At 42.8% G+C, this 22476-nt stretch overlaps 1 long non-coding RNA gene across 2 annotated transcripts in view; it reads right to left on the bottom strand.

Annotated features, from left to right (window-relative positions):
* The window catches only part of LOC308473751, a 20391-nt gene extending 16650 nt beyond the window's left edge, over positions 1-3741 (bottom strand). The window contains exon 1 of one of the 2 annotated variants that reach the window (XR_013984281.1): positions 3640-3731. This is a non-coding gene — a long non-coding RNA (uncharacterized lncRNA). Of the gene's footprint in view, positions 1-3639 lie in introns of both variants that reach the window. The other variant, XR_013984282.1, reaches the window with a different exon arrangement.
* Between the last annotated feature and the right edge of the window lie 18735 nt (positions 3742-22476).

The following is a 22476-nucleotide window of genomic DNA, read 5'->3' on the forward strand; positions in this document are numbered from 1 at the left end:
TTTATTAAAGAAATAAATAAACTAGGACTGAGATGTTTCCTGCCCAGTGGTGGGTGGGTGGGTGGGAGGGAGGGAGGAAATGCTGGGCTCTTTTGAAATTCCTATTTTTCAAGCACCTTTTTGAACCATTGGAGAATTCCAGACCTCTCCTGAAGAACATGTGGCAAAATGGCCTCTCCAAGTTTGGCATCTGTGGATTTTTTTGGATTCAACTGTGGATCCAGTTCTAAGGTTTTCCATTGAAGGCAAACCATGTTTTTGACCCCAGCTACTTCCATTCCTCCTCTCTTAAGCTCACTGCTTCCTTCATCCACCATTACGAACAAACAACAGAGTTTCATTCAACATTGAGCTGAAATTTCCCAGAAAAGAGGGGTTTTTTTTGTTAAAAGCCAAGAAAACGTCGCCTCAACACCCCAAATATTTGGCAAAATTTTGCCATTACTTGTGGCAAGTACTCATGTCCTTCTACTTTTTCTTAATGCTGTAATATCTGAAGCTAGCATTACAGACTCACTTATCTCACTTGTCCCATCACCTCCTGGCAAATAGAAGGGGAAGAAATGGAGGCAGTGAGAGATTTTACTTTCTTGGGCTCAATGATCACTGCAGATGGTGACAGCAGTCACAAAATTAAAAGACGCCTGCTCCTTGGGAGAAAGGCGATGGCAAACCTAGACAGCATCTTAAAAAGCAGAGACATCACCTTGCCAGCAAAGGTCCGTATAGTTAAAGCCATGGTTTTCCCAGTAGTGATGTATGGAAGTGAGAGCTGGACCATAAAGAAGGCTGATCACCGAAGAATTGATGCTTTTGAATTATGGTGCTGGAGGAGACTCTTGAGAGTCTCATGAACTGCAAGAAGATCAAACCTATCCATTCTGAAGGAAATCAGCCCTGAGTGCTCACTGGAAGGACAGATCCTGAAGCTGAGGCTCCAATACTTTGGCCACCTCATGAGAAGAGAAGACTCCCTGGAAAAGACCCTGATGTTGGGAAAGATTGAGGGCACAAGAAGAAGGGGACGACAGAGGACGAGATGGTTGGACAGTGTTCTCGAAGCTACAAACATGAGTCTGACCAAACTGCGGGAGGCAGTGGAAGACAGGAGTGCCTGGCGTGCTCTGGTCCATGGGGTCACGAAGAGTCGGACACGACTAAACGACCAAACAATGGTACAATCTTCTCATCAAATCCAGATTTTGAAGAGCATGCCTCGTCCATCAGGCAAGAGTGACATCATGAGGCACAACGTACAGCCTCAGTTCATCACCAGTGCCATTTAATCTCTTGCACAAGTATTCAGATTTGCCAAATGAATGAGAATATGTGAGCATACATAATATGTAAAGTAAAAAACACACAAACAAATCTCTCCCTTTTTAAAGCATTGTTGTCTTCATCCTAAGCAATTGAACAGAAGGAATGTTTGTGTGTGGAAGCCATTGCAAAGAGGAACAACTTTATAAGATTCTAGACAAGGTAGAAATACCAATTTCCAACTATGGGGCGTCCCTCAATAAGGCTTGTTAAAGTGAGGGAAATTTGCTGCAGCTGGAATGATTCAGCCAGAATCTGGTAAAGTATATTGTTTCTGCCACAGAAAGTTAAGAATAGAGCTGCCAGCCATGGAGGAATATATACACTGGCATAATCAAGAGTGCTGACCCGACAGTCAAAAGGGCGCCAAATATCATACCCTAAGACCACAGCTTTGCCAAACTAGTTAAAAGTCTTCAGCTTTCTGGCACAAGTCTCATTCAGAAGCAATTGGTGATGTGTGCCTACTGTTCTGAGACACTACTTCAGCAAAGAAACGAAACTTTGGCTGGAAAATTGTGGGTTGGAAGGAGAGGATGAAAAAAGACCATCTGGAGAAATGTCAATCGGATGCTAAAAACCCCACAATGAACGACAACAACCTGATGCCATGAAGATGTATTCTTCAGCAGAAACCTTCTTAATAGTCTTCAGAGGGGATTTCCTATTAGTTACAGAATGATCTTCAAAGGGTAACTATTTTCACATGAGGCCATTAACAAAAGGATATGTTTTCTCTCCCTGGTGTGCTTTCAGATTTCTCAATTACTGCCTATACAAATAAGATTAGACCGAGATGTATTGTGGTGGTGTTTGCTCAAATTTCATACCAAATCATTCTCATGGATTCTCATCTTATTTGAGGCCCTACACCTACGGTAAGGGGTTAACCATTTTTAGCCCAAATGCCATATTTACCAATATCCAAACTTCTAGGAACTGTGTACCACTGGTGAGAGTGTCTCTTCCCCCCAAACACACATAGCGAAACATACACAGCTGCCCCATCCCCAGCTAATCTGTGCAGATCAGATGAGGTAGAGGTTTATCGTCTCCTCACTCTTCTTCAAATGACTTGGAAAGCTGTTGAGATCACATATTTATAGCAACTAAACTATAAGGAAATCAGCCCTGAGTGCTCACTGGAAGGACAGATCGTGAAGCTGAGGCTCCAGTACTTTGGCCACCTCATGAGAAGAGAAGACTCCCGGGAAAAGACCCTGATGTTGGGAAGGATGGAGGGCACAAGGAGAAGGGGACGACAGAGAATGAGATGGTTGGATAGTGTTCTCGAAGCGACCAGCATGAGTTTAACCAAACTGCGGGAGGCAGTGGAAGACAGAAGTGCCTGGCGTGCTCTGGTCCATGGGGTCACGAAGAGTCGGATACGACTAAACGACTAAACAACAACAAACTCTAAGTATAGCATACCAATTTAACTCTATATCAAGGCATTCTCTCCAGTACAGGCTTCACAATGCTCTTCCTATTCAACACAAGCTTCTCCGCCTAGGAGGTAGCAAGATTTTGATTCTCACGAAGCCAAAATGACCCTGGCCACACAGTCAGTACAAACCAGGTGGGCCAACTCTTAGGGGCAGAGTTGTGCTTTTGGACCCCTCAATTGCTGTCAGGGAGCTGAGCCCCCTCAACGTTGAGGGGATGGAGGAAGCCAAACACTGAGCTGAGCATGACGCAGTTCAGTGGCTGGCTTCTCTTGAGCGTGAAAGAGGAAGCCACACTGTGCTGGGTTCTGTGATCAGCCCCTTCCCGATGATGCGATAATGCATGTGTCACATGTGTCACATGCATGGCATCACACATGAGCATGACATCACATGTGCGACACACAATGGGCCTCCCCAATCTTGGGCACAAGACAGCGCCTCTGGTATAAACCATGATAATGTTAGTGCCAGGCATCAGAGGATCTAACCCTCGTGGTAGGTTGCCAGGAATGGATAAGACAAGGAAAGTTCTTACCAACTGCATTTTATTCAATATTCACAGAGAGAGCGAGGCTTGGAAATGCAGCCTTATGGAATAATGGCATTACTCCTAGTAAATCTTCAACCCCCTTCTCTCTCACTTCCTCATTTGTCAACAGCACCACCACCCTTATGGTTGCCACTTAGGGCCATCTGTCTCTGAGCTCTTTGCTCTCCTATTTTTAAGGCTTGCCAGGTTCTGGGAGATGGTGGCTCTGGAATGCTTTCTAGTGACAACGTGTCAGCCAGATGCTGCTCCAGCTCTGCTTGCTCCTCCTCTCCCATTATTTCCCAATCCCCCCCCCCCATCTTCCTCTGAGCTGTGACCTACCCGCAAACACCTGTTGCAATTCAGAACTGTCTTCTTCTTCTCTGGAAGAGTCAGACTGAGGAGGTAGTCTACACCATTCCTGCTCTGCGCAGTCCCTGACAGTTAGAGTGCATGGCAAATCAAGCAACCTGGTTGCTTTTATGACCTAAACAATACTTAGTGCATGATCAGAATTTTCATTGTTGTCAACACACTGGACACAGGGCACGGCAGAACAGTCAGATGAGAAAGTTCCATCCATACAGCCTCATTAATGTGCTATACCTAGGGCCAATCTGGGATCCATGTGCACCAGCTTTTAATGAAGTGAAATGAGTCAGAGAGATGTGTAGAGTGAATATGCCTGTTACACACACACACACACACACACACACAAAGGTAAAGGGACCCCTGACACTTAAGTCCAGTTGCGAACGACTCTGGGGTTGCAGTGCTCATCTTGCTTTACTGGCCGAGGGAGCCAGCGTTTGTCCTCTTTGCAGACAGTTTTTCTGGGTCATGTGGCCAGCATGACTAAGCCGCTTCTGGCGAAACCAGAGCAGCGCACAGACATGCCGTTTACCTTCCCGCCGGAGCAGTACCTATTTATCTACTTGCACTTTTACCTGCTTTCAAACTGCTAGGTTGGCAGGAGCAGGGACCAAGCAACAGGAGCTCACCCTGTCGCAGGGATTCGAACCACTGACCTTTTGATTGGCAAGCCCAAGGCTCAGTGGTTTAGACCACAGTGCCACCTGCGTCCCATATATATATATATATATATATATATATATGCAAAAAAGTAAAGTCTTCTTGGGAACACATTGAAGTACAAATATTTTCTTGTCAAGCTACCCCTATCTTACTCTCTTGCCACTAAACTATAACTGTAGTCTACATTACTTAAATGCTTCTCATAATGTTACAGTTACAATTGGAAGCAGCTTATCCCGAGCTTAGATGATTATTGTGCAATCATTTACTGCATGTTCCTTTAGATGTCTATTTCCTTTTGAGCCACCTTTAGTGCCTTAGGTAACAGGAAAGAGAGAAGATATACCACCCCAGGCTAGGTTCCTGGGGTTCTAAGCAGGGGATGAGCTTAAGAGAAATTGTCTTGTATTTCTGGATTCCTGAAATACGAGTCTAATTGAGCATTGGAAGAAATCCATTAAAACTGTCTGTAAAAATAATTTCCCCCTGAATGATTATCCATATAGTATCATTGCTTATACAGTTGTAAAAAACATTTAGCACTTTATAATCCAATCTTTGCTCCTATGCAGGCCTGGGAACGTGTTCTACTTACACAATTTTGAAATGCCTAGAAGGGTAACAACTTTTACAAAGTGTTCCTTGTGGAAATCACTTGGAAGCTTTCCAGGATGGCATTCCAGATGTTATAGTTTTAGCAGCCACAAGCATCCACTGCATTGTATTTCCAGATCCAATATACAAAATCTGTTGATTATTTATGTGGAGGTAGGCCTTTCACCTTAAACTGAGAACAACGTTAGTGAATCATTCCATAACTCTGCTTTAAACATGTAGGCTGGGAATATCAACCAGAGCAGCAAGAGACCCTGAACATGGGTCTCTGTTTCAGCTGATACAGATGTTGTTTCTCAAGTGGGTAATGGAAGGACACTAGAAATTGAGAAAGATCAAGATACCCAAGAGGTATTTCAGGAGTCATCTGAACAATCTGCACAAATTCAAATCTATGGGATGTGAAAAGGGCCATATATAGATTTGGGCCTGGAAAATTTTGACCTGTTATATTGTTCAATAAGGTGTGCAACAGTATTCCAAACAATAGCTTGGAGATTCAGGTAGGTAGCCATGTTGGTCTGATGCAGTCGAAATATATATAAAAATAAAAAAATTGTCCAGTAGCACCTTAGAGACCAACTAAGTTTGTTCTTGGTATAAGCTTTCATGTGCATGCACACTTCTTCAGATACACTGAAACAGAAGTCATTCCTGTCTCATTACATATGCTAACCCTCTGCATACTATCCCTTGCTTTTTCCTGTAGGACTAATTGAAGTCATTAACAGCCGTCAACAGGTTTACCATAACCATTGAGTCAATCACCCAACTCCAACTACTCTTCTGAGAAAAACCCCACCCCACCCTCCCACTATATATAAGAGCCCAGTGACTTCTGTTTCAGTGTATCTGAAGAAGTGTGCATGCACACGGAACCTTATATCCAGAAAAAACTTAGTTGATCTCTAAGGAGCTACTAGACATTTTTTAAAATTATATATATATATATATTTCAATAGCTTGGAGGGTAGGGCATTAGAAAACATTTAAAATAGATACATGTGTAGGTACCTTTTCTGGTCCTGATGACCCTTGTCAGGTGATTTCCCCCCTCTGTGGTATGAGACCATTGTGGGTGACATGAAATACAGCCTTATTTCCTAGACTGGGGAAGCAAAAGTACTACTCTTCTCTTGTTTTGACCTTGGCTTCAACTACATATGAAAGGCTTTATTTTCAGTCCATGTTAATTTCCCACAAGTCTATCAATATGCACTTGGGGGCAAAATCTCCATGAAGATTTGTATATTCTTGCATGTTTGATCACAAAATTGCATATTGCATATCCATGCATGCACTTCTAAGCATATTTTATCCTAAGCATTTTTTGAGCTGAGAACTGTCTTGCAAATTTCAGAGAAACGTGAAATCCGAAGTGTAAGTATTTCTGATCAGCATGTTAAATTTGGTAAGTGCGTATCAAGTCAGTTTACAATGGAATTCACACAAATTTAATTCCCCACACATTCCTGGCTTCAACAACATACTCTTTTTGACTGAATAATGCACCGCTTATTCCTTATGCTTTTATACCAAATGGATTTCCTGGGTTCAATTCTGAGTACCATTGTTGAAGGTGCACATTGACATGGATTCGAAATAGTTCAATGCAAAACAAGAAAACAGTAAAATGAACCTTAAAGGCAAATACTGTCAAGCCAGCCTGAAGTAACTCAGTACACCTAACTAACAGAAACAGTATTAAAACATTGTGATCCTTTATAATGTGTATCTAAGGGTAGATGCTACTGAACTCAGTGGAACTGAGCAAAGATACATATGATGAAGTTAGATGGGGGGGGGGGTAAAGCAAGAAACTCAGACAAGGGGGAAGACTGATAATAGTATGACTGGAGAGCTAAATATATGTTGGGCCTTGTTTATTCTGCATTAGATCTCTTTACATAGATTCCCAAAATGCCCCCACAGTAGGAAAATTGGGTATCTGAACTTTTCTCTCTCACACAAAAAGTCCTGGGTCAATTTATTTGCCCGTTATCATGTTTAAATCTTGCAGAGGTATTTAGGAAGGGATCGGAGGAAGGGCTCGTGCTACTAACACAAACGAAAGAGTTTAACAAAAACTATTTCAAAACACAACCGCATTGTGCTACGACAGCGCTGAAAGTTCAGGGAGAGAGGGAAAACCGTGTTTCGGCTTTGCCACTGGCAAACATTCTGTCAAGCTATCCCTTCCTCTCTGCCCAACCAAAACCATACTTAAAAAACGAAAAGGAAACATGTTTCCAAGCTACACCGGCCGGGTTTACACTGGCTGTTGTAGCTTCACTGGGTCACAAGGAGGGGGGAAGAGAAGCTCGCTCACATTTAATTTGCCCATCCTGAAGTATTTTCTCCGAGTGATGCCAAATACCATAAAGCTCTCTGTCAGTGATTTGAAATTATTGTACGAGCTGCATATCGGGTACACTATTGTTAATGAAATGCACACAAGATGATAAACAACTTCCTTTTCCTGCTGAAGCCCAGCTGCAAGCAGGCCCTCTATCCTTGATGCAGTAAATCAAGCCTTTGTACTCCAGGAGGATTCAATCAGCTGCAGGTGTGGGCCCGCCAAAGCCCGCCTGGGATTAGGTAGCAGCATTTGATATGAGATCCCAAACAGCACCAGCAATCTACACGCCACATGCGGCCAGTCTTTGGAGAAAGCAAAGGAAAAACGCTGATGAAATGTGGCACAGGACCATGGAATGCAATTTCAAACTTCCACATCTGCAGGAAAGGGAGAAAAAGGAAAGATCCTAATTTTACAGCGATGATGTCACGGGGAGCACATGACAGTGGAAGCGATGGCCCGAAGCATGAAAATTAACCACTTAGTTTATGTATGCCACAACTGCAGCAAGGATTTAATATGCGCAGAAGTGGAAGGAAACAGAATGGACCAGAAGAATGGACCAACAGAGCTAATGGACTATTCCGAAATGGCAAAACTAGACTAAGAGCCTCTAACGACAAGGTGTTTGTAATAGAATGGAAACCCCTTTCCGGATTACTTAAGTAAATACTTTAAATCTTTTTCTACACGAGATGTGTTTATATCTTGAGCAACCGGAGGACAAGAGTATGTTATTTTCAGGTTTTACACTACGTGTAATGTTAGAAATCAATGGGCAGTTCAGAGAGTGGAGACAGAACGTCTTATAGAGTGATATGGGAAGTCACAGAAAAAATAAGAACAGTAACGTGCGATGTTGTTGAAGATGCATTATGTGAAAACCTAAGAATTATTTAAAAGAGAAAGAAATTAAACCACTTAGGATGCTGTTCCATAACACAAGCATTGGAGGGAACACCATATTGACCTCAATGCATTTCAGGGTGGAAAGGATCCCATACATTATCTAAAGAAATCCATTCAAATCTGATTTCACAGTCTATACTTCTTTTCTTATTTTCGCTTACAGAGAAAGAATTTGGGATTCTTCCTCCCAACACTTGTAGAAGGAGGGACAAAATCACTCATCTTAGTGTATAGTTTAATGAGCCATTCGTAATCTGTTTTTTTAAAAAAATAACTTTCTCCACCATAGCTGTGGATATGAAGGAGCACTTTATACAGGTCTAGTTTTGTTGTTACAATAAACACAAAATATATACAAAAAAAGCAGATGCTTGATTTTTTTAAAAAAAGAATCTGTTTTCCATTAGGTTATCTTGATAGCTGAAGTTAAGCATTACTTTGGACCATATATGATTTAGCTATTATGTCATTAATTCATGTACGATTCATGTACAATCCATCTGAATAATGATTGTGGTTTTCTGCTTTACAAATTCACCTACTTCACCAGAAACCAAGAGAGTCAAATTCCACACAGCATCTGGTTTCCATTTTATGTAATTGCTATTTTCAGGAGTTATAATCATGTGTTATTGTAAGGACCACGGTGTCAATCACGCCACTAATGGGGAAAATTCAATGCCTAAATAATACCTAGGAGAACAAGAAACTGACTTAAACAGGTGCATTTAGACACTTCGTTTTAAGTGTAATGCTAGTCTACCAATTTAAATAAATCACTTTAAGAGGAACCTATATTCTTTCCATACCATTTTAAAAAGAAGAAATTTAATAAAAGGGATACTGAATTATGGGACGGGCTGTGTCCCTTCGCAAAATCAAAATGGAGGTTTATAGAAGAAAATGGGATCTATGGGATCATCTAGCCCATCTCCAGGAAAAGAACCCTTAAAACTGCCACGTGAAACACTATGAATTATAGTGTGACACCAGAAGCCTACCTGATCCTTGGTTCTGGTGTTGCTTATCACCCACTTGGCAAGGGAGAGCTTTGAAGAATAGCAAGCTGATGTGCCTGACAAATTTTGACAAATCGGGTCCTTCCTTAAAGAGGGCGCGTATTGGGTGACCTGGAAACTGACACCCTTTGTTGTGGGTGGGTACGATTGGTCAGCCACAAGACCCGATTGGTAGGTTCCTCGAAGCTGGGTGCAGTCTGGTCAATGGGATGCAGTCCAAAGGGTTCGAGGGACCTACTTATACCAATGCATGTGACCTAGAGCTTCCTCTTTTGGCATGTATATTCGGAACACCCACCAACCTCTCCCTACTTTAAGGGCTTTGTGCTTGACCTTGCTATGCCTTCGTGTGTCATCTTTCGTTGGGACAGGGGCACGGCAGGAATTTTCCTCACTTGGCTGATTGGCTGGTGCCATTTGGGTTTCGCCTGCTGCGTAGAAAATCGTCACAACTTGTAAGGTTGCGGATAGGCTCTGGTTCAGGTGATAGGTATGGGAGAACACTCTCGCCATCCCTACGTGAAGGGTATCTGTTAAAGGAATCCAGGGACTTGATGGTTTGGTCAACCCCTGTGAGGGGGTTGTGCCTATACCTGAGTCCAGGGGGACATTTGGGTGGTGGAATTAGCCCATTCCCGGCTTTCTGCTTATCCAGGTGTTCACCCTTGGCTGACCTATGCTGGAACCCTGGGTCAGCGCTACCTGCATGGCAGGGAGCTAGTTGAACCAGAGCCTATGCAACCAGTCACTTTCTGTAATCAATAAAGTTGTGGCCTAAATTATGCCAAAAACCAAAACCAAAATTTGAGACAAGTGTGAATTTATTTAGGGGGGAGGTTTCTGGATCTGAACACGCAAATGCATGGGAGATACAGCTTCAGTGTAGCTTTGCTTGCTCCCTGACATACGGGAATAATCCAAGCAAATGGTAGGGCTCGATTCAGTTCCAGTAGTGGAAGCCCGCACAAGAACTTCCACTAGTGGAATGGGGATTCCTCCTCTTCCTGCAATCCCACAAAATAGTTTGGGGGTGTGGTGGGAGAACCCACAGAAAAAAGTGTGAGAGAAAGGGGGGGATGTCTTAATTTCAAATTGCAGAGAGTTGTTGGTTTTTTAAGTGAGAAATTAGTGAAAAATCTCACACCCCATATGCAATGGAGGTATATATGCTGTGGAGGCAGGGTGGGGCACTCCATCCTATATTCATGTACACTGAAAGAAGCATGTTATTGAAATAACATAAGAGAACAAAAGGATATCCTGCCTCGTTTCTACAGTCAGCTATAACAAGTAGTACAGTATGGCTTTCCTGAACTATACCAACTTGCATGGCATATAGCACAGATCCATGTTTGAATGCCTCCCCAGAAAAAAACAAAACAAAAAACTGAACACATCCTATATTAGAAAGTTAACGAGAAGGGCTCATTTTCATTTTTCTTTTCATTTCACTTTTAATTTGTATACCGCCTTTCTATATTAGATAAAAGTCAAGGTAAAGGACTCCTGGATGGTTAAGTCCAGTCAAAGGCGACTATGGGGTTGCGGCGCTCATCTTCTTTTCAGGCTGAGGGAGCCAGCATTTGTCCACAGACAGCTTTCCGGGTCATGTGGCCAGCATGACTAAACTGCTTCTGGCGCAATGGAACACTGTGACAGAAACCAGAGTGCATGGAAACTCTGTTTAACTTCCCACCGCAGTGGTACCTATTTATCTACTAGCACTGGTGTGCTTTTGAACTGCTAGGTTGGCAGGAGCTGGGACAGAGCAACGGGAGCTCACTCAGTCATGGGGATTCGAACCGCCAACCTTCCGATCAGCAAGCCCAAGAGGCTCAGTGGTTTAGACCACAGCGCCACCCGTGTCCCTTTTTCTACATTACTACACACAAGGCAGTTTACAACAAAATAGATAGCAAAGATCACATAACTAATAATAATCTGATCCAATGCAAAAAAGCCACAATAAAATAAACAACTTATATTCAATAACCCATTAGAATATAAATATCAGAAAATAATAAACAGTTTACACTAAACAATGACATTTATTTATTTTTACTAAACTTTAATCAATTAAAATAATGGCCTGTCACAATGGATAAAATACCACAAAACATACAAAACCATGTAAAAGGATCAAATTGAGAAACAAGGACACACAATTTATAAACTTATTTTTTTAAAAATATCCCTGAACTGCTCTTCTGCTTCACCATCTCCACCTTCGCCCCACATTTCCCCCAAACATGTTCTTTTTCTATCCTCAGGGAGCAATTGTTTTTCAAAACAAATAACAACACACACCATAACTATTAGCCTTCACCTTGAAGCCTGGTCCAAGAAAAAATTCACAACCTGCTTCTGCTGTATAAAACCACATTCTCTCCCTCTTGCTGCTGCTGTATAAACCGTCTTTCTGTTTTTAGAACAAAACATCCAATTTCTAACTATTGACTTGACCTGATATGTTATATCAAGCACACGTTAGGAATCTGACGAAGTTTCTACAGTTGTAAAAAAGAAAAGAAACCACTAATTCCAAAACAGCATTAACTTTGTCTGGCCAGAGAAAGCAGCCCTCTGGCCCATCACTGGAACAGAAAACAAGGCCAGTTCTCCACATGGCATGAACTCAGCACAGCTAGAAACAGGTACACCAGGAAGGAGGAAGAAGAGGGGTGGAGTTGTACCTGCAAGAGACAGCTCCTTTAAGGATAGCAGTCAGGGATGGAGAAATCTGCCCATCTCAGTTTCTTTCAGGTCAATTTCTCATTTTCCCAAACTTAACTTCAATTCTGCACATCTCTGCATCAATTTGCAATTTATTCATTTTTTCAAAAAACAACAACAACAAAAAACCTTCTCAAGAACTTTCATCAGTGAATTTCTCCTAATATGCTGTACACATTTTCCCATGTAATTTTGACTGATACACCATTTTATTTTTTGCATGCAATTTCCCCCAGTATGGTGCATTCTATATATTTTCATGAATGTGTGAATTTTCATGCATACTTTCTTCGACCGCATTGCATTTTTGCACCCATCGGTTGGAGATCTGTATTACAAATGTAAGAAAAGCTTGGCTTTTGAAGTATAGCTGTGTTTCAGTCTTCATATTGTTTCAGAAAGTGCAAATTAGGTATAAATATTATTATTATTATTATTATTATTATTATTATTATTATTATATTCATCAGTCACTTAAGATCTCCAAACAGCTTACATTCAAAACCACAAACATAAACACATCAAAATTCATATAAAACATTAGCATCCTCATACAAACACCTACTATCCATGTAAACAAACAAACACACATGCACCAAAATACCCCGCCCCCATAACAGTCACAGGAAGCTTAGGCAGAACACTAAGCTAAGTTTGCAATAGAATCTGAACTGAGCCAAAATTCTTTCCCATCCCCAGTAGCGGTTATCCCATGGCTGTGGTAGAAGTGGACTTGCACCCTTTCCAAGTGAGCGGCGGTTGCAGCCCGTCGTCCTCCGACACCATCCCGGCAGCCAGCTATCACACTTTTGCAGGCTGTTTGGGAATTTCCCCAGCCAGCGGGTTCTTAGGGTGGGACTTCCCAGCTGAACCTAGCTTCAAATGGGCCAATCAGAGGGTGGGCAGTGCCTTGCTGGCTGGCTGGGCATCGGCTGCTGCCGCTCAAGGCAGCAACATTTTGAAAGAGCCAGCTGTGCTTGTCTTCTACAGCGCTGTCAGCTGAAGAGATAAATGAGCAATTTATGATGTTATATCCAAAGTGGCTCTCCCACCAATCAGGGTTTGCAGGCAGTTACAATACTCTCCTGGAATCTCAACCTGAGACTTTTCATAAAGTAATGGCTAGAGGTGGCAGAGGTATCGCTGGCGATAAACTGCTCTCCCTACTTAAGTATGATAAAGGGTGGCTCAACAATTAAGTTGGCATCGAAGGAAACTTAACATCTTACACACATCAGATCAGAAAAAGCAAGATTTTTTTTTAAAGTAAATTGCATTTTGGATGGACGCAAAGGGAGGTTGCTGGAAAGAAAGTGGTGGCGGGTCAAAGATTGGCAGAAGGGTTTTGAACTTGGAGACCAGTGTGCTGTCTCTTTGCAATTTGCAATGTAAGATCAAAATCAGAATATTATAATTCACAAATAACGCAAACATAAGTCCATCATCATCACACTAATTCACTGTATATTTGAACCTGATCCCCCGCTCTTCCAAAATAGCATTTCAAAACAATTGAAACCCTGTGTCAAAAATGAGACACAACATTTTAAAAGAGGCAGTGGGAAAGAAAGCTTTATAAAAATATCCTTCTCCCCTTGATAACTCCCAAAATGAAGTAGTCATTTGGATGTAGAAAAGAGCAGAGTTGAACAGAAAGAGGTTTTGTATCCTATGGCATCCCTTCAAATGGTATTAAGGTCGTTCTGACATTTTACTTAAGAGTCATACAGCAATAAGATATCAAGCAATGTACATTTCTGCCTGCCTGTCTGAATCATCCATAAATATCTACCAAGACATGATCCATGAGGCCATTAGAAGAGTACTTCTGGATAAGGGTCCATCTCATCCAGCAATCAGCATCCTACAGAAAACAAACTGATGCCTCTAGGCAGACCACAAGCAGAGCAAGAAAGCACCTACTCATCCTCATTATTTGTCCCACAGTATTCATGGGTCTCCAGGAATTTGACTATGGGGGGTTCCATTTAGATGTCATTGGGTGGCAGTCACTGACACAGCTATCCTCCATGCATTTGTCTTTGTCCATTCTCCATGTCTATCCTCCATGCATTCCCTTTCCGAGTCTTAGAATGGTGATCATCATCAGAGCCTGTCACAGCTAATCCCATAAACAGCAATGCAGACCTGGACATCCTGTGACTCACCTAAGGTAAAAAAAGGGTAAAGGTCCCCTCTACAGTTAAATCCAGTCAAAGGCAACTATGGGGTTGTGGCGCTCATCTCGCTTTCAGGCTGAGGGAGCCAGCGTTTGTCCACAGACAGCTTTCTGGGTTATGTGGCCAGCATGACTAAACCACTATTGGTGCAACGGAACACTGTGACAGAAACCAGAGCACTCAGAAATGCCGTTTACCTTCCTGTTGCAGCGGTACCTATTTATCTACTTGCACTGGTGTGCTTTTGAACTGCTAGGTTGGTAGGAGCTGGGACAAAGCAACGGGAGCTCACCCTGTTGTGGGGATCTGAACTGCTGACCTTCTGATCAGCAAGCTCAAGAGTCTCAGCCATGTATGACACCCACCAAAGGCTCAATAAACCTTCCTGGGACTGTCAAAAGGGGGTAGGGGGAGGGTTGTCACAATACCTGTTTGCGGAGCTGCCTTTGGCTAGGTGGGTCACAAATTTTGTAAGTCTAGAGTCATACAATGAGCAAAAAGTCATCTTGGTTGTTTGCCTCTTCCTGGAGCTATGACTCCGTAGTATCCTTTTTCAAAATCTTGGGTGCGGTACATTGTTTTATTTTTGTTTTAAAGATAGTTAAACAAAATTGGGCCAATGTAGTTAGCAAATATAGAGTAAGAATAAATTTTGGGGGAAATGAGGCTGGGAAGCAAAGGGAATAAGAACTTCCTGATGGTGCTGGCGGAACAGCCTCTTAAGGGAAGCTGTAGGGGTTGCCTAGAATAGGCCACTTAAAACAAGATGAAACAAACCACTTAGGAACAAATACCCTGCAGGAAATAATCCTAGATGAGCAGGGAATTGACATAAAGACCTTTTAGCTCTTTTCCATATAGGCTTTCTATGGAGGCTGCAATATCAAAAAACTAATGTACCGACTCAGTGCAGAAATTAGCTAGCTTAAGAGGATTTGGAAAGTAAACATGTGGATCGCTGCTGGAAATATTCATGTTTTCCTCTCAAAGCGAGCCAACGTAAATATTATTTCATATGTTATCAAGTCATTCTAAAATGAAAAAGAACTCAGTTTAGGAATGCCCACGATCAAAATCTTACTTCTTTTCCAAATAATTTGTAACAAAAATCTAACCTAAGTCCTAGGTTGGGGATAACCCCAGTTATTATCCCTTATTGACAAAGTGTCTTCAACAGTTTTGTTTCCGTATGGAGTTTAAAGAAAAGCTCTCTCTCTCTCTCTCTCTCTCTCTCTCTCTCTCTGTGTGTGTGTTGTCCTAACTCTGATGAACTCATAATGGCTGAAGGACAGAGAAAACAGAGAAACAAGGAGAGAGAGAGAGAGGAGAGGAAAAGATGGGGTCCTCATGGAAGATATTGATATTTAATAGCAGATATTTCACATTTGTGTGCAGATGTGCTTCTCATCACATTCTCATTACACATTGTGTAAGCTGTTCCATCAGTCAGTTTCTTTGGATGTTCATGAGTTCTAGTGTTATGAAAGAGGGAGGAAAACTTCTCTCTATCTACGCTCTCCATGCCACGAAATTTTAAAAAACGTTTATCTTTTCACCACTTTCTCCTGTTTTCTCCAAACCAAATGCTGTCGCCTTTCCTCATAGAGTGATGACTCCATCCCATTGATAATTTCATCAGCCCTTTTCTGAAACTTTTCCAACACAGCAAAATCCGTTTTTAAGATGAAGCAGCCAGAAAAGGATTCCAAATGTGGTTGTACCATAGATTTGCATGATGTCATTAAGATATTGGCAATTTCATTTTCAATTCCTTTCCCAATGATCCCTAGCATGGAATTTGCCTTTTTCACAACTGCCGCACACTCGGTTGACTTCTTCATTGAACTATTCATTATGAACCCAAAGTCTCACTCTTGGTTGGTCACCACCAATTTAGACCCCATATATATAAAATTCAGATTTTTTCTTTTGCTCCAATATGCATCACTTTACACTTATTTTCAGTGGATTTGCATTTGCTATTTTACTGCCCATTCTCTCAGTCTGAAGAGGTTCCTTCAGACCTCTCTGCAATGCCATTTTGTTCTAATGACCCCTAACAGCTTAATATCATCAGCAAACATGGTCACCTCACTGAGCACCCCTACCTCTAGTCTGTATTGCTGCTGTTTTAACTTTCTGTGGCTTCAGATGGAAATGACTCCATGGACCTGGGACATATTGATGGCTCATTGGCCAGTGTTTCCTCAGATGGTTTTGGTTGCTTACTTGGCATGGCATCAGTATGGAGTTTGGGGAGGAGAAGGGTGCTGTATTTCCTATATGCAAAGCTTGCACCAAAACAACTTCACAGTTAATTGTAGACATCAACATTTTGAAGTCCTAACTGGTTTGATCCCATGCTACTGGCCCTGCTATGAGACATGCTAAACATCCTGCTTCAGATGGAAATATGGAGTGGGTAATCAAGGGAAGAATTGGTCTCAACTGCAGCAAAGCTTTCTAATTTTAAAAAGTAGGTCAAGGAGGACAGAGACATCTGAACTCTGTTTCAGGCAGTAGAATGTATTGTGCCAATACTGTGCAAAAGACTTGGAACACATTCGCACAATACATTTAGTGCACTATGATATCACTTTAAACAGTTGTGGCCTCCCCCAAGGAATTCTGGGAGCTGTAGTTTGTTAAGGGTGCTGAGAATGGTTAGGAGACACCTCTTTCCCTCGCAAAGCAACCAATTCCCAGAGTTCCCTGGGGAGAGGCATAGATTCTTAAACCACTCTGGGAATTGTAGCTCTATGGGGGGAACAGGAGTCCCCAAACAACTGTCAGCAACCTATAGCTCCCAGAATCCTTTGGGAGAAGCCAGGACCATTTAAAGTAGTATCGTAGTGGTTTAAATGTATGGTTTTAACGTGGCCTTGGTTGTTTCCAGGAGTGAGGGGAATTGAGAGTCAAAAGATACAAAGAGAGGATTTGTGTGTGTAGGTCCCCAAGCCAACCCCTCAAAATAATTCACACATCACACACGTAATTTAAGTTTAAGGTATTTGGGCACTATTTTGGCCACAAGTTTATTAAAATACAAAATCTGTGAGTGATTGCTTAGACATTGGTTATGACTATCTGTCCCCCCCGCCTGGGACAGAACTGACATTCTGAACTCCATCGGAAGCCAGTGAAGGGAAAGACAATGTTGGGGATCAGTTGAGCTGAGCGTCAGTCCCTCACCGCTCACCCAACCAGCTCCCCAAGGCTTGTCAGCCCTGGTCCCATTTCAGGGATTGGGCAAAATCGTGGCAAGCCCCAGGATTCCTTTAACGGAAATCCCTTCCAGCACCATTGGAGGGGCAGGCCCAGCCTATCCTGACCACTCCACCACCAGCTTTTTATAACCAATGCCTGACCGCAAACCTTACAAGTTGTGACGAATTGCTAAGTAGTAGGCAAGAACCAAGTGGCACCAGCCAATCAGCCAAATGTCAAAATTTCTACTAGGCCCCTGCCCCAAGGCAGACAACCCCATGACAGGCAAAGCAAGGTCAACCGGAACACAGGGCAGGCGGGCGGGTGATCCGATGCACTCTGCTAAAGAAAAACCAAAAGGCAGAGTGCCCCAATATTTACAGACTATGGTCCCCACCCACCAATTTGCTACATGCAATTTACCCCAGCAACCCGGTCAGCCAATTGTTGCACTAGGCAATAGTCATTAACCTGCCTGGCAACAAAGGACTGGGCTGGCGGCCCACACCGCAACCTGTGTTCTCATTTTAGGGAGAACACGCTTTCTCAGACCTACAAGAAGAAGGGGAGCACCAAGGATGCTGGAGTGTTGTTTGACTTTACAGACAGAGAAACTAAAGGGGAGCCAACAGCAAGTAAGACGTGCCGACTGGCTTTAATTTAGAGGCCACCTGCTTAGCAGATCAAGAGAACGAGCCTCCAAAGGACTGTTGAACATGCTGAGTTTTGCACTTCTTTCCCCCTCGGCAGAGGTTTATCCTTTGCGGTCTTTAATGTATGCACCTGCACAATTCAAATCTATCCCTGCATAAGTGATATTATTCATGCCAGGGAGAGGCAGAAAGCAAGAGAGAAGGACCCATAAAGCAGCAAATCAACAAATAATTAAAAATAACAGAATTTAACATGGCAGGCTATACACCAATATAAGCAGCTGATGAACTTTTAACAGCTGCTGGAAACTAATCTTTGGGACCCGTTTCTTTGTTCTTTCATAATATTTGGGGCTTTACATCCGTTATTTTTTCAAATATTTTCACAGTTTTAACTTTCCTTTACTTGTTGAAAATAGCCACAGCTGCCTGATGCTCCCACCTCAAACTTGCGGGCTAAATTCTGAATAGGTGACATATCAGATGTAGTGGATGCATTTTAAACATGGCATGGATAAGCGTCAAGTTCACCAATAAGTAGAGCTCAAGGGCATTTCATTGATTGATTGATTGATTGTATTCCTGTGTCACTTTCCGTTCAGATGAATGCCAAAGTGGCTTACAAACAATAAATATCAATAACGTATAGAACATCACAAGCACAACACAACTCATATAATATAATTAGCAAATCACCAGTAACACAATTACAATCTATGAAACACTATTAACAAGCCAGCAACTGAAAAATAACCCAAACATCACAATTACAGCATGTCATACGATTAACAAATCAACGAGGCATTTATCATCTGTAAAACAAATATTAGCAAAATAGCAACTAATAAATAAGCTGAACACTATTGACCTCAAACAAACACTCTTCCCTCTTCTAATGACTAATAATCTCATGCACTATTCAGTACTTTAAAATACACATACACATTATGATCTAACAGGAATACAACTTTAACCTATTAATTATTAAGTTAAACTGGTGGCAAGAAATGTTCAAGGCCGTTACCAGCTACAGCACAAATATAGCAAAATATTTTTTTTTAAATCCTCCATGTCCTTGGGCTTCTTTAGCTGGCCATCCTGAATGAAAAGAAGGAGAAAGTGAGCCAAGTCAGGCCTGAAGAGAAGGCAGACGCTGGAGGAGACCCTGGGCAGGATCAGGTCCTGCGGCTGGTGGGATTGGTCGGGAAGAGCACTTTGTAGCTGGCAAAGTCCAGGCAGGTCTGTGGGGGGCTGGAGTTTGACGTGTGGGGGGCAATGAGGTTATGGGGCTCAAGAGTGGGTGCTGCAGGTAGCTGGGCTTTAGGGTGGGGGCTACCTGTATCATGAAAAAGTGCCCTGCCTTGACAGTGATAGGTAAAGGTAAAGGGACCCCTGACCATTACGTCCAGTGGTGACCGACTCTGGGGTTGCGGCATTCATCTCACTTTATTGGCCGAGGGAGCCGGCGTACAGCTTCTGGGTCATGTGGCCAGCATGACTAAGCCGCTTCTGGCGAACCAGAACAGCGCACGGAAATGCTGTTTACCTTCCCGCCAGAAGGTAAATGCTGTTTACCTATTTATCTACTTGCACTTTGACATGCTTTCGAACTGCTAGGTTGGCAGGAGCTGGGACAAAGCAACGGGAGCTCACCCCGTCGTGTGGATTCCAACCGCCGACCTTCTGATCGGCAACTCCTAGGTTCTTTGGTTTAACCCACAGCGCCACCCGCGTCCCTTGACAGTGATACTGATGTACAATAGAACGTCCCTGTTTTCATCTCAGGAATCTTGGAGGCTATGGAAATGCCAAAGTTTTCTGGACCAGGTTTACTAGTTCTCAGGGGTGCCAACATGAATATAATATTGGGGGGGGCAGGTAAGCCCTACGCCACATAATCAATGACAGGATTACATAATTGATGACACACAGCATTTGAATGGCAATGCCCATCAACTTTGGGGGAAGGGCGGCCCCTCAAATATTTTATTGGGACCTCGGCCCTAGGAGTTGGCTCCTATGCTAGAAACCGAACGGTTGCTGTGTGCCAGTCCTCAGTCCTTGGTTTATATTTATTTGTGGCAGTTCCAGATCTGAGGAGGCTCTCAGCGCAGTTGTCTCTCATGGGCCCACTACTGCCCACCCATGGGAGGCTTATGTGGTGGCATCCTGCAGCCATTTTGTTTTCCCACAGTGCTCTGACTTAGCATCGCTCCAGGACATTGTGAGAAATCAAAATGGCTGACAACAGGCCTGATGACAATGAACGTCAAAGCACTCAGAGGAAGTGAATGAGGACAGCACTGGAACAACCTGGCAACTATTTCTGAGCAGCAGAGATGGGGTCCATTTCGCAGCAGCCTGTGTGAACGCTTCTGCCCACTCCTTCTTCCACTCTCTGTTTGCTCTGTAGTTATCTGAGCTGCTCTGGCTTCAGGAGGTGGGCGTACCGTTTGCAGCTGTAGGATTGCATCTCGAGATTGCAAACAACAGCTGGAAAACCTGCCTCCAGTGCCTCCGAAAACCGAAACTAAAAATAACAGCACAGTTATTATTTTAATCTCATCACTGGGCAATGAGTCATGGTTTCTGGATGCTGATTGATGAGTAACTTCGCTGCTTTGAAAGTGAGCTTTGCAGATCCCCAGCAGAATAAAACGCAGGGTGCTGAGTCCCAACCTCTTATGGGTCGCCCTGGGGGCAGCTTTCCTCACACATCTGCTGTTCTTGGTGGCAGCAGTTGCCATGCTTCTTTAGGATACTAAGCACACGCAGAGTGTTAGAACAAAGCTTACATTTATACATGAATATGGTACATAGGAACATAAGAAGCCATCTTATACTGAGTCAGACCATCAGCTATACCACCTAGCTCAGTATAGCCTACAGTGACAGTGGCGCTGTGGTCTAAACCACTGAGTCTCTTGGGCTTGCCGATCAGAAGGTCGACAGTTCGAATCCCCGCGACGGAGTGAGCTCCCATTGCTCTGTTCCAGCTCCTGCCAACCTAGCAGTTTGAAAGCACGCCAGTGCAAGTAGATAAATAGGTACCGCTGTGGTGGAAACTTAAATGGCATTTCTGTGTGCTCTGGCTTCTATTGCAGTGTTCTGTTGCACCAGAAGCAGTTTATTCATGCTAAAGCGATGTCTTTCATGTGAAGTGGCTTTTGACCCTTAAGAGTACACACTTTTGTGAGAGTCCTAGACTCACCGATACTGGCTGGCCCACTGAAAATTGGCCAGAACTTCTGTTCTAAAATTTGAATGCATAGAGATCCTATAAATTTCCTTGAGCAGGTTATTTGTCTGCCAGGTGCAAGTTAAGAGCTGCAAGTAACTGCTAAGATCTATGGATTCATTGCTTTAAAATGCTGTTATTGAGCATGGCTCTGAATCAATCAATGTAAACAATAAATGCAACTGAAAGTGGCTGGATTAATCCTGGCAGATGGAGCTGAGTCTGTGTCTGAGCAGTAGGGATGGGGGTCCGTCTGTGACATATTGGGATAGCTACCAAACTGGTAAGGGTAGCATCCTAAAAGCCTTTCAAACTTTCAGGAAGCCTAGAAAGATGTGTAAGATTCCAGATTTCAATTCTCCCCTCCACAGCAATACTACATAAGGCTACACCAAGCTTTGAGAAACAGCTTGTTTCTGAATGAGTTAAAGTCCAGATTGCCAGTTAGCAATCCATTGTTTTCCCACTCCTCTCTGTGTGAAAACAGAAATATTGTACATAAGAAGCCTATCGGGAGAAACGTGTTTTTTCCCCCAGCAGTGACCAGATGGCACACAGATTTTTGTGCATCATTTGTAAATTATTTCAAAGTATATTTGTCTATTCCGAGGAGATTGCTGGAATCTACATCTGCATTATAATATAATTGTTTCCATGTCACATGTACGAGACATGGGAGGATTATGAAGGAATGATGAGCACCTATAATGTTGCAGGATCACAGCTGCATGAACTGAAGGGCAGTCCTGCTGCCTACTAATCCTACCCTGCCCCCCACCCCCGCATCTTGCTGTTTTTGAAACCTTTTTACCACAAGGATCGAGGCCTTGTGGGCAGGTTATAACTTAAATTCACTTTCACTGACAAATGATGTGAGGAAAGTAAAAGTTTGAAGGCAAAACTCGGTAAAAGAAAACAAAAACTAAGGACTTATCTAGACTATCTGCTTATTCAACATGCGTTCGGATTTCCTCGCATGAAGCTTATGTGATGTTTACACTGATATCTGGTCTTTATTTGGCATTCATGCTGATTTGTTTGCAGGGAGGTTATACAGCAATGAGCTTTCATTCTGACTTGTTTAAGTGGTTTTTATACGTCTTCCGAGTTAACTGTTTGTTCACCCTATACTTTCCAGTGCCTTTCGCTGTCAACTGCAAATATATTTTATTTTAAGTGGATTTGGGTGAATCCAGGCTGTCCTTATTTCATGGGAGGGATTCAAGAGCAC

This window comes from Podarcis pityusensis, assembly GCF_964106645.2.
Source record: "Podarcis pityusensis genome assembly, chromosome: 3".
Taxonomy (NCBI): domain Eukaryota; kingdom Metazoa; phylum Chordata; class Lepidosauria; order Squamata; family Lacertidae; genus Podarcis; species Podarcis pityusensis.